This window comes from Centruroides sculpturatus, unplaced genomic scaffold (genome assembly GCF_000671375.1).
Source record: "Centruroides sculpturatus isolate CEXI.00-Female unplaced genomic scaffold, Cexi_2.0 scaffold1275, whole genome shotgun sequence".
Lineage (NCBI taxonomy): Eukaryota > Metazoa > Arthropoda > Arachnida > Scorpiones > Buthidae > Centruroides > Centruroides sculpturatus.
Genome location: NW_019385470.1, coordinates 125649 through 139907, shown reverse-complemented (window position 1 = coordinate 139907; position 14259 = coordinate 125649). Strand labels below are relative to the sequence as shown.

The 14259-nt window shown below is 30.9% G+C and overlaps 1 long non-coding RNA gene across 3 annotated transcripts in view; it reads right to left on the bottom strand.

Moving 5' to 3' along the window:
* LOC111639295 overlaps positions 1–14259 on the bottom strand; it is a 29950-nt gene that overhangs the window by 4757 nt on the left and 10934 nt on the right. For 2 of the 3 annotated variants that reach the window (XR_002759038.1, XR_002759039.1), the window contains exons 2-3: positions 9835–9923; positions 7957–9756 (exon numbers count right to left, since the gene is read on the bottom strand). This is a non-coding gene — a long non-coding RNA (uncharacterized LOC111639295). The remainder of the gene's footprint in view (positions 1–7956; positions 9757–9834; positions 9924–14259) is intronic. The other variant, XR_002759040.1, reaches the window with a different exon arrangement.

Sequence of the window (14259 nt, the reverse complement as noted above, 5' to 3'; positions counted from 1 at the left end):
AATGAAGCATTATTATTTTTCAAAAATTTAATTTAGAAAAACTATCTTGTTTCAAAATAGAATTTTTGTTTAATCTTAAAGATATGAATCAAATTTATCTCCATTTAGAAAACATAAATTATGTACCTTAGTTTTACAAAATGCATATTACAGTATAAATTACATTATATTTCAAAATATGAAAAATGTTAATAATTTTTAGTACTCATTTTAATACTTTCCTTTTTTAAGCTTGATATAATTTTGTAATAATCTTCAACTAAACTGAATGACTTTTGAAAAACAAACTGATCTTCTTGATTAAAATTTACTGGTCAAATAAAATTGATTGTTTTTTTATTTTTAAATTATTTTGACTAATAATTCTAAAAAATTCAAAATAATTATTTTGATTAATATTATGTAAGTGAATTATATTAAAAATCAATATAATAATTGGCATTTTCTGGCATGTTTAAGTTTTTATTATTATGTTTCATTTCATTAAAATTTAATAATTATGTCATACTTCATTGCTAATATTCAGTAATTTTATAAATAAAATTGTAATTTTCTTTGTTTTTTATAACAAGTTATAATGAATCACAAATTTTCTTAAATTTATTTCTTAGATTCATTTATATAAATATATAAATGTATCTGTGCTAATATTTGATAAATATCCAATTAATAGTCAGTGAATTTTCATTAAATATTAATAATAATAATTAATAAACTAAAGATTTTTAAAATTCTTTTTCATTTAAATACTCTAAAAATCAATATTTACATATATACAAACATACACATATAAACACATACACACACACACACACATATATATATATATACAGTAGAGCGTCGATTTTCCGAATCAATTGGGGACTGGGGTTGTCCGGATAACTGATATTTCGGATAACTGATTTACGTACGAAAAAATAGTTTAACGTATCCGATGTCGAAATTTTTCTCCGTTGCGTGTCGCTTCGCGTTGAATTTTNATTACAGACACAATGTAACCAAGTTACATTGGTAGGATAACATAACAATAATAGAGGGTCCGTTTTTGAGAGGTGACGCGGCAGATTTCTCGCGGGTAGCTAGTTCCTTAAACCTAAGTCTAACTTAAAATCTAAGTCGACCGAGAGAGAGAGAGAGAGAGTTTACATAAATTAAATAAACATAATAGTTCAATAGATGTCGGGTCGAATGGCGATGCCTTCTGGACGGTAGAGACGAGGAGCGGGAGGTCCAGCGGGGAGTCGGGTGCGACCCCTTTTTATACGTGTGGCACATGAGAACTGACTCAGGTGACTTTGATTTAATGTGTTCTAAGTTTGAGCCAGGACTGGGTTTTGCTGATACGGGCTGTCAAGAATCGGTTGTTTCGATGAATTATGAATATTTTCTATCCGTTATCGGGGCTCGTCTTACCTCATAATTCCATCCGTTTGACAGATTCCCATCATTAATAATCGAATGTTTTGACTAAGTTTATAACATAAGTCCAAACATCTAAATAATTGTTGATTCAGAAGGATATTGGATAGGTTTGTCATGTTTTCAATCGGCGAGCGGCCAGAAAGTTTCCGGTGTAGATTCGGTTTTTCCCTTTTGAATTAAAATTAAATTAACAGCTCTAATTAGTTCTAATAATAGGAAATTAATACACTTTAAATAATATAGAAATAATTATATCACAAATTTACAAGAAAATTCGAATTTTTATTCTACAAAATAAATAAATTTTGTTTAATTTAAACTCTAGATTACGAAAAAATGTTTTTCAGTAACGTTAATTTAAATATTTACTTAAACATTTTTAGTACTTTTTAAAGTTTTTTTTTTATAAAAAGTAATCAAAATCTTAACATTTTAATTGCTATCTTAAGATTTAATTTGAAATTACTGTTCCTTTCTTCTTGTAACCCTGCGGTTATAATCGTTGCTACGGATGTAATCTATAGTTTAATTACAGTTCAAAGTATTAAATTGAAACGCTTACAAAATTGTTTAAGTAATATATTCTTAAAGCTAATAATATATGAAAAGAAATCTAAACATAAATTTAGAAAACAGGTTGTTGGTAATATATAACAGACTATTACCGTTTTACAAAGTGATAATATATTGTTAACTTATAGTAAAAGTGACAACAATTTCAGGGTCGCGTTGCCATTTTTTAATGTTACTTAATTTCCATTAAATTTAGTGCCCAGAAATCGAATGGATAAAAACTTGTGAACACTCGTCGTGGGTTCGAACTTCAATAACGCGTTGGCCATGCCGCGATGTCTGATTTCTTTTTTTCTTTTTTGTAAGTACAAAATGATAAACATCATATAAAACATAAATATAAGCAATGTATCACTAAATGAATTAAATTAAAATCTGTGTAGTAGTCAAAGAAGAATTTTACTTCAATTGTAAGAGATATTTTTCTTGCATGGTCATAGCAATATACCCAGTTTTATCACTGATCTGAGATCAATCTTAGTCTAATAGAAACTATTCACTTATGAAAATTACTCTAGGATGTGTGTTTGAAGTAAATAACAAGGTCATATTATTAATAATTTCTTTTAAAGAATCATAACAAATAAAATAAATATATTCTCAAATGCTATAAACATTTCATATGAACATTTGGACTGTTATGGTTGAAATTGACTATACAGTACAGTCGTTCTTTCGAAGAGGTGAAATAAGATTTCATCTAATTTACATGAACACTTCATATTATATAAATGTAATATGAATAGTACAGTATTGTTAAATGAATTATTCAGGTCTCTGGTTTTCATAATACGCTTTACTACAAATTAGATAAAGGTAAAACCAACAAATTGCATTACAGTAGAGCGTCGTTTATCTGAATCAATTGGGGACTGAGGTTGTTCGGATAACTTATTTTTCGGATAACGATTATGTACAAAAAATATATTAACCTATCCCGTGTTGAAATTTATCTCCGCTGCGTGTCGCTTCGCGTTGAATTTTCGTCGATGTTAAGCCTAACGTATACTTTTTAAAATAATAATCGTGGCTGTTGTATCGTTAAAAACTATTTCTTTATTTCTTACAAACAAAATAAATATATTGAAAAATATAAAAACCACAAAATATATACTTTAGAAGAAGATCTAGTATCAAAACGTTCGATTCAGCACAACACACAATCCTCAGAAAAACACCGCACAAAAATGCCAGTGCTGCCAGCTAAAAAACACACACCAACAAAACAAAAATATTAGAGTAGCCCAAAGATTGAAGCGCCACAGCACTGGCGAAAATTTAAATTTGCCGACTGGAATTCTTTCGGATGATTGACTTTCGGAAAATTGACGCTCTACTGTATATATATATATATATATATAATATTGTCTAATAAATGTAATATACACTCCTCAAAAGTGAAATCACAACACCAAGAAGAAATATGTGTAGCCACATGCAAATTGCAGGACCACTACAGGTGACAGATATGCAATACACATCAGATCATTTATTTGCTACCCAGTTTTGACCTATAAACACCAGCAGTTGGCTCAAGCCATAAATGCTATCAGCAATGGTTATGCAGCCAAACTTTCAAAGAAGCATAGAAAATACCTTAGAGACAACAATGAGATGAATACCATCAGTTAATGGATGAGAATGAGACCATACCTAGAGCTGTGTGACCTTGGTTTTGTTGATGCATGCAGTTGCCATATGTGTTGGGCATGACATGAGTAGAATACCATCCAGCAATGTATGAAGTAACACAATGGACACAGGAACATCTAAAACATGCTGAAGAGGGAGTGGATTGTACCGATGCATGACAGAGTGCACAAATTGACAGATTAATAGTTACTGGCTATTTTAATTATACAATGTTTTTTTTTATACCTAAGCAGCTTTTTCATGTATTCATGTAGAATATTTTAATTTAAATGATTTCTTTTAAACTCCTCTTTTTCCTTGATAAATAAAAGTGCTTTCTAATTTTACTTCTTTTTAAAACTAGAATACAGCAAAATTTTTTGGGCCAATTAATTGAAATAAAACATTCAAAACATATTAGTAATATAATACAATAATGTGTTTTTATGATGCAAAAAATGATTATTCTAGTTTATGAAGATGCATTTAATTATTTTAAATAATAACTCATCATCTAAAAATAATTTTGTGTTATTTATAGTTATAATGCAATAAAAAACAAATCAAAAATAAAGTCACTTCCTGTTAGATAGGTTTTCATTACGTCATTGAAATAGTATTTAAAATTAGCAGAAAATTAATTTTGCTGTAAATTTATCATTTTTTATGAATTTGTAGTATTTAATATATACTTTAAATATTATTGCTTAAAAAATAAAAATAGTTAATTTTACGTCTAGAAATTATTGATTTCAATTAATAATAATATATTTTATAATGCAGAGATTATTATTTAAAATATGTAATAATTTATAAATTATTTATAATTAGAATCAATAAATATTATAGTTACTGTTTGTTATAATAATAATATATGATTTAATATATCTATACATTTTTATATTATTAGTGATGGAATGATTCATCAGAATTGAGGTATCAAGAATCAGAAGAATTGAGTGTTTTTTGGTAATTAGAATCAAAAGAAATTTATGATCTCCATTGATTTCTGATTCTTAAAACAATTCTTTGAAATTTAATAACATTTAATAAACAAATTAATTTTTCATTTCAGTTAATAATTAAAAAGGTTTGTATTATGATCATTCACAATCAAGTACTCGAAAGTTTCATTTCCTTTGCTAAAAGTAACGAATAAAGTTATTTTGCATTGCCAGTTGAGATATTATGCAAAATTAAGCAAATGCATTCTGTGCGACATGTGACATGAAAACTGAACAGATTATCAGAACTATCAAGTAACCAGTGTTTCCAAGCATTTTTAAAAGTTTTTGGCATATGGAAAAAATTTTGGAATGTCAAACCCTATTTGGAATTTTGTATAGCATAAATAAAACTCTCTGCTAATATACCCAACAATAATAATAATTAGAAGTAGATTACAATTCTGCCACACCTCAAAATTTTACTACTGAAATGCTTTTACTATGCCTAATCTATTTAATGTCTTCATGTATATTTTGATATTGCATCTACATCAAAAACTCTTAATTCACCAATTGATTACCATACATCAAACTTGATGATGCAAGTTTGGTATACAGTAATCAATTCATGAATTAATTGCAGAACCAAGAAATTGATGCAATTGATGTACAGTTTTAAATAAAATTTAAGTTTTTATAATAAAATCCATTCATCCAGTAAAAAAACTTTTTTGGCTAGCTACTGAGCCATTCATGCACTGCTGACTGAACTTTCTTGTCAAATTGGATATAGCATCCCTGTAGAGAATCTTTTAATGTCCCACAGAGACAAAGTCACATGGTGACAAGTCAGAAGTATAGATGGTATGAGATTTCAAATTACATATCTTGAAGCAACATCCTGGTGGTATTTGCTATATGAGGATTGATGTCTTGCAAGAAGTACACATCCTCAGAAAGGAGACCACAACTCTTCTTGTAGATAAATGGCCTTAAAATGACTTTGGAGAAGGGTACAGTAGTTGTTGCTGTTCACCATTTGATGGATGGGCAAGTAATATTCCAGAATTCTTCTTTACTATCCTAAAATGCTGTCATTATATCCTTTTCTACAGAAGATTGTGTATGGACTTTCTTGGGTCTTTGAGAGCCCAGATAAATTTCATAAATGCCATTTCATAAAATTTTGTTTGCCTTCTGAAAAAGTGGTAAACCCAACTTTCACAGGTAATACTGTGCAGAAAATTGTCAACTTCACATTCATAATGAACCAGAAACTGATGACATGCAAGAACATGATTTTCTTTCATTTCTAGTGTGAGTGAATGAGGCACCCATCTTGCAAAAACTTTGTGATAACTCAACTTGTCATGAATGATTTTTCATGGTAATCTGTGATTCATGCAGTTCCAAAGTCACCTTATCTACAGTTACATATTGATTCTCCTGTATTAGGTCATCAACACTTCAAACACACTCAGAGTTCATCACTGTACAATCATGAAGATGCAATCATACTGATTGCATCTTCAAAAGAAGTGACACTGCTTTTGAATTTTCCAACCCACTCATACATTTGTCTCTGTGAAAATGGTTCACTCTGTAGCAACAGTAGTGTATAAAATGTTACTTCTAGGACAGATCTTATGAGGCAAGCATTTTTTATGAAAAAAAAACACAAAACACCCAAAATCAAACTACAGTCTCTCAAAAACAGCAAAAATTCCAAATTTCTCAATCTCCCAAAAATCTACCTAATTAACAATTTTATGAAAAGTCAAAATCAAGCATCATCCCAAAATCAGCTACATTTTAACAAAAAATTCAAAATTTCGAAATCTCCCAAATTTCTAGTGCACCTCAAGTAAGGCAAGCATTTTCAACCAAAAAACTACACCCAACCTCACAAAATGAAGAAATTTCAAAATTTTAAATCTCCCAAATTCACCTTTTACCCAAAAACTTTAAAATAAAGAAATATCACCCCAAAATCAGCATTTTAAGAAAAAATATTAAAAAAAACTTCTAAAATTTCCAAGATAGATTTTGTGGGGCAAAGAAAATTCACTAAAAACCATCAAAACTTAGGTCACTTATCTCAAAAACAACACTTTGGGTCTAGCACCTTTTTTTATAATCATGTAAAAACCAACAAAAATCCATCTCCCAACCTCTGTAGTTTGAAAAAAACTAAGTTTTTAAAAATATTACTATATTGTATAGCACTAACAAAACCCCTCGAATACTGGTGGTGAAGCTGCTGTAAGAATCAGAACTTAAAGCAAAACTACCTAAAAAAGGTTTTATACAGTAAAAACACTCAAAAACACTGTTTCCCAGCACAAAAACACTCAGGAATTTCTGGGACAGATCTTGTAGGAAAGAAATGAAATTCCATAAAAATCTAGAGACGCTTGCCTCAAAGACAAGTAGTTGGTGGCAAAAGCTGTTAAAACGACGCACCTTCTGTGTATTGAATGCTTCCTTTTTTGGGAAATTGAAGGTTTATCATCATATAGTAGAGCATCGATTATCCGACCCCCGATTAACCGTCACTTCGGTTAACCTACCGTTCTAGTCGGCAAATTTCAAATGTCCGCTAGTGATGTGGCATTACAATATTTGTCTATGTCTTGGCTACTTTAATATTATTTTTGTTAAATTTTTGCATGTTTTAGCTGGCAACATCAGCTCGACCATTGAAGGGAGGCCAGTATTTAAAGGAGACTTAATTTTCTAATTATGAGTAGTTGTTTGTTTCGTGAGCAATAAAATAATTTAAAAATAATTTTTAACGACACAATAGCGACAATTATTATTTTTTAAAAAATTTGTTAGGCTAAACGTTGATGAAAATTCAATGCGAAGTTGGTTAATAGCGATATACTAATAAACTAATTACATGGGATATACTAATATTCTAATATACTATACTAATAATGTATTTTTTTCCTTCTTTTCGGTTATCCGATTTTTTCAGTTATCTGACCAACCTGAGTCTCCAATTGAGTCGGATAATCGATGCTCTACTGTAGAAGTTTCCCAGCATTGATAAATGAACAGGCAAAAAACTTTAAAACAGGAGAAAACTCATTTCATGTACAACATGTTTCAACCTCTGTGAACCTCCTTTGAAGCAATCAGGAAATCTATTTTCATACCATTATCATGCAAAAGAAAATGAATTTTTGACAATGCATTTATTCAAGACATCAAAAAAGGTAAAGAAATTTGATTGCAAACACTGGTATTACACTATTTGAAGTGATAGACATAATCAATCATATTGGACGTCCACATCACACGTCAGTCTCCTCTGTCTGCAAATAAGAAGTTATCGATATTTATGAAAAAGTAAGAGAAAGGTAACAAGCGTCATCACCTTGCAACAAACAGACACTGAACGTCCTTAATCTCATTGTGTTTCTTCCTCAGCTGGTTAGTGGACAATAGGAAGCAAGTCATAATATTCTTTGTGTAATTTGTATTCATTCTTTGATATAAGGAAAATCTTCTTGGACTCCTTCTCTGCATAGGCAAGGGATACCTGTAACATATGTATATCATAATTAGCAACTGGAAATTGTGTTATGTTAACTAGTTAGTTGTATCAAGTTAAATAAACTGACATTTTCTCTATGATAATTTTAAGAATGGCAGCAAAAATGTTACATGTAATTACAGTATGATATGCATTACAATTACCTGGGCCTGACTGTCCATGCTCAAACCAATAATAAGTGCTTTCTCTATTTTCAGTTTATCTAAATGCTTGCATGTAATCTTTTGTGGTCCCAGTGTTAGTGGTTTCCTTACGCCCTGCTTCCCGCAGGGCGTAAACTGAAGTTGCCATCTTCTGAGTTTCTGCTTTGGCTTTTTTAAGTTCCCATAGTATTGCAAACTTTTCCTTTTTGCAAATCATGAGACGATCTGGATGACCCTGTGATATATGTTGCCCTTAACATGCAAATCAGAGGGTGCAAGTTTAAACAATTTTGATTGTACCAAGACAGAAAACAGAATTCCCATTATGACAGCCACATTCACATTAAGCTTTTCTTCATCTTCATTTGGTAATTGAAATCTGTTCAAAAGCTTCTGTGAACCTCCATGGATTTTCAGCATTCTCTCCTTCAGTACCTCTTCATTCCCCATTATGGACACTGAAACCTTGTCAATTGGAAAATTGTACAATCTGGTCTGGATAAATTTCCAATATTCTATTACTAAATTACGCATCATTTCAGACAATGCATGTTGAGTTTCAAAATTTGGCATTCTAAAGTTTCCTGCTGTTGTCCAGGTGCAGTTTTCAGTTGAATCAAAAATATTTCCAGAAGAATCAGAAATATCACCAAGAGAACTAGAAATCTTTCCAGGAGAATCACAATGTTTCTCTATCACAGTGTAGGTGAGGAAACTTTGATCCATTAGGAATGACAAAACAAGATTAGTGTCAATGTATTTTACATTGTTGCCCAAAATCAGATCAAACAATATCAACATATCACTGAGCATTATCTTCCCTAGATGCTGGAATTGAATGGTATCTTCTTTCAGCAGTTCAGAAATTTCAGTAACAATGCATCCATCTCTAAGAATCTCTTGTAGATATCATCAATGTCTCTGCCTCACTCCAAGAATTCTTAGCAAAATTCAAAAATTGAAGAATGGACCACATGCAATAAATACAATTGCCTTCCTAATCAAAATATCCATTGTAATGTCTGTCAATCATCTCCATGATCTTTTCTTGATCCAGCTTGCCATTGATATAGTAGCACTTGAATTTGAAGTTTGATAAACGGTCATCCTGAATTAGCTTGCAAAAACGTCCAAAACATCATTCTCTGATGCACCATAGAATGCAACGACATCTTTATTGTGTCCCGGATCAACCTGTTGAGCATCAATGAACTTGATTTTGGATAGTTAAATATTGCACAGTTGGCACTTGGATTAGGCTATCCACATTTGTCTCTGACTCTGTACAAACTCTTTCATTATATTCAAATGGGACGACTTGCTAAAATGACAGGTACAAATATAGCAAACTTGGGTTCTGGATTTGACAAGAAGCTGTGGATGAACCTAGTGTAATCTATAAAACTGTAAAAATCTTTAATCTTCTTGAAGTCTTGTGTTCCAATGTCTACTATGACTCCTGTACAGTACATGATGCCTGAAAACATAAAAGAACAGTCATTAGTCACCTGATAAGTTATAACGACACAAAACGGGATAGAAACAATGCACATACCCAGTTAACCACAGGATCATTTTCACTTGGATCCATTTTTAGTCATTTTGGGTTTGGCTCATTCATGAGGAATACTGCATGTTGTTCACCTATGCAACAACAGAAAAAAATCTTAAGTACATAACAAATGGTATCATTTTGAACACCTGATTGTGTAAAAAAGGGGATAAGAAGTAACAAGGATGACACATGTTCAGAGTAAATGAAAACCAGACATATTGCTAGTTCACATTTTCTTAATTGGTACAGGTATATTCATGGTTTCAATACTGTCTATATCTCTAATTGTTTTTTTTTTTACTTACAATCCTCTTTATAACCTTCTGTGGTATTAGAAGGAGGAGTCCTCCACAATGGGAGGAACTGAAACTCTGTGCCTTCGGTGAGCCTCAACAAGAATAAGCAGGTGCCCACTTTGACAGCTCGGCTAATCTCTACATCCTGTGGACTAAGACCTCTGGTTGTTCAATGTCCATTTATTACAGATGAAAATATAACAAGCAATTTATAGTAAATAAAAAAAATTTAATAAACCTTTGATTTCTAATTAAATAAAACCAGGGCTTCCAGTAATGCAGGCTCTCCAGAAAAGTGAAAAAAGTGACTTTTCTATACAAAATAGAGACTTGATAGCAGGGCTGTAGAGCAGGGGTGTCCAACCTTTTTGTTTCTCTGGGCTGCATCGGAAGAAGTCAAGGAGTTTTAGGCCACAAGTACATAAAATATATACTTGTGGCCCAATATAGAAGTACAGTCAACCCCCTATAACACTGTTGATTTTTGTATTTTATATGAATTCCATGTTGTACGAGTCATTTAGATTTTACAAATACGTGTGCCAGTCTGTAAATGGCTCACGTATTTGTAAAATCTAAATGACTCGTACAACATGGAATTCATATAAAATGAAATTATCAACAGTGTTATAGGGTGGTCGACTGTATATTTAAGGATTAACATGTCTAGATTATAATAATAAGTATTAAATCTTTATCATGAAAAAGGATATTTTAAAAAATTACTTCTACAGACACTTTCAATTTTTACTTAGATAAATTCATTTATTATAAAAGAGACAAATGGAAATTCATTTGAAAAACACAAATATTTGTTTTATTTGGGTCTCTAATTAATAAAAAGCAACAAAACACCATTTTAAAGTGCATTTTCATTCAACTAATACAGTATATTTATAAATAAAATGTAACCCAAGCACCAAATGATAATTTCTATAAACAACCCAAAGCGTGCTCAGCAGAAAATAATAAACTATAACTAAATCAACACCTGTTCACTCGCTGAGAGATTTATTCTTAACACAAACGTTTTCAATCCAATCAATGGATCATCGTCAGGTAAATTAGAACATTTCAAAAAATAGAACAACAAGTTCAAAATACAAAAAATATAAATATTAATAACGGATAACCAATATATTACTAACAGCAAAATAACGTTTTTAAATAATATAATTAATACAAATGCTGCTAAAATTATAAATAAAAATAAAATATTAAAATATAACAAATAAATTGTGTATACAAAATATTAATACTTCAAACTTAATAGACAAATCGATAACACTATATATTAATAATGCTTAATAAACTGTACGGAGTTTCTCAACTAAACTATACAGAGTTTTTTATATACATAATATTAAAGCTCCTGCTCTTATTTGAAGTTTTTAACTGCAAACTTCCATGCGGAAGGAAGTCCCTCGGCATCCCTTGCGTTGATGCAATTCCCTTTAAGTTTGCTTTTATAAATTTCTAATTTTTCGGCCGTTTTTGCCAAGGTCGGGGAGTGTATTTGTTTCAGTATATCTGCTTCATTCCATCTTACTATCGAACCCTCCGTTTGCGCCATTTGAGACAATACTGTGGCATTCGAACCTTTTCTCACATCATATCTGTGCTCTTTTATCCTTACCCCTAGATTTCTAGTAGTAACCCCAACATATTCTTTATCTATTCCTAACATCTGATTCTCGTATGGGATCTTATATACACCTGACCTATCCTCTTTTTTAACTATCCCTTTATCATTTCTAAGTATTCTGTACAAATTCGGANCCATACGAGAATCAGATGTTAGGAATAGATAAAGAATATGTTGGGGTTACTACTAGAAATCTAGGGGTAAGGATAAAAGAGCACAGATATGATGTGAGAAAAGGTTCGAATGCCACAGTATTGTCTCAAATGGCGCAAACGGAGGGTTCGATAGTAAGATGGAATGAAGCAGATATACTGAAACAAATACACTCCCCGACCTTGGCAAAAACGGCCGAAAAATTAGAAATTTATAAAAGCAAACTTAAAGGGAATTGCATCAACGCAAGGGATGCCGAGGGACTTCCTTCCGCATGGAAGTTTGCAGTTAAAAACTTCAAATAAGAGCAGGAGCTTTAATATTATGTATATAAAAAACTCTGTATAGTTTAGTTGAGAAACTCCGTACAGTTTATTAAGCATTATTAATATATAGTGTTATCGATTTGTCTATTAAGTTTGAAGTATTAATATTTTGTATACACAATTTATTTGTTATATTTTAATATTTTATTTTTATTTATAATTTTAGCAGCATTTGTATTAATTATATTATTTAAAAACGTTATTTTGCTGTTAGTAATATATTGGTTATCCGTTATTAATATTTATATTTTTTGTATTTTGAACTTGTTGTTCTATTTTTTGAAATGTTCTAATTTACCTGACGATGATCCATTGATTGGATTGAAAACGTTTGTGTTAAGAATAAATCTCTCAGCGAGTGAACAGGTGTTGATTTAGTTATAGATAATTTCTATGTCAAACAAAAAAAAGTAGCCACATTTGGTGCAATGTAGCCAAATCTTGCAACATTGGAAGAAATACTATTACTAAATAAAGCTGGAGTTGTGACTCAAAGGATTATAGACCCAAATGCAGGGAAAAGAGAGAAAGGAGAAAAGATAAAGAAGTGGAAAATTAAGGGTCAATATTTGCATAACAGAAGATCTATTTAATTTTTCTCACTACTTTTTATATTTTGTCTTTTCTCGCCTTTCTGTCCTTTTCCCAAATTTGGGTCTATAATTCTTTGAGTCACAACTCCAGCTTTATTTAATAATCCTTCCTCATTCACACATCTCCAAGTATTTGAAAATATTTCTTTTCCACTCAAAAATAAAATATGAATAAAGGTTTATGACTTTCTGAAACTTCTTTTTTGAATTTAAGCCATTGAAATAAATAAATAATAAAAAAATTAAAACATTTGTTGGTTTTGTTTACATGTTTATTGGGCTGCATTGAAACTTGCCTTGGACCACATGCTGTAGATTCAGAGTCAGGAGGAATTTCTGGCCAGAGGAGTTGGAGTCAGAAAAAATGTGTTGACTCCGATTCTCACTCTGACTCCTGTATTTTAAATTTACTTTATTATTTTTATGTAAATGAAAGAAAATTTATTATATATTTATTAATTTTTTAAAATCCTTTTGTATTTTGTTATAACTCATTTATTTTAAATACATAACAATCCATGAAAACCTTTTTTTTACAAGTGTTATGTCCATAGTACACTCCACAGATGCTTTCGACCTCCACCAAGGTCTGCTTCAGGTGGTGACTGACTGTGTTTCCTCCTGACCGTCATAACGATGTCGCCAGAGATGTAAATAATGCAGTGTTAAGTTGTTGGAAGTCGTTTGTCATATTTTAAATACAAAATGCAGCAATTTAATTTGTAGTATTTGTGTTTAATAGTTAAATTATTTTGACCCAATTGAATTTGAATATTTTTGAATCATTCCTTTATTATTCCTGCTCTAAATAAGTACTCTATTTTTCTGAATGAGCCAGACTAATTGATCAGAGTACATATTTTTCTTTTCTGAACAAGGGGCTAAAGTAGCTAGTAGATAGCACACTTTTTAGTTGGACTAACTCTTCTGGAAGGGTGAAATTGAAGTGCAAATGCTGTCGAATTTATATAGATGTAGAATTTTATCACCCTCTTTCTCCTCTTATTAAATATTCATTAAAAATACTTTTTTATACAAATAAATATTAATGTAAGTTAAATATTCAAAATACTAACTATAAAAGAATTTGGGTAAATGCCCCAGACTCCTTTCAGAGTTCAGAGTAGGATACCAAGTCATTTCATGGTGGGCAGAGACGCCCCTATGAGCGTCTCTGCTCCCCATGAAATGACTTGGTATTTAATTTTGCCAGAGTCAGAGTCAGCCTACTAAAATTATCCGTAGTCGGAGTAAGAGTTAAATGTTTTTACCGACCCTACAGCCCTGCTTGATAGTGAATTAAATAAGAAAACATGAGCTTTCTATCTTACTGCACAGCTAGGTTTTGTGTTGCTAGCTACAGCACTTCAAAGTCTTTCCTTAGAATCGTGGCATTCCAGAAAACTTTCTGG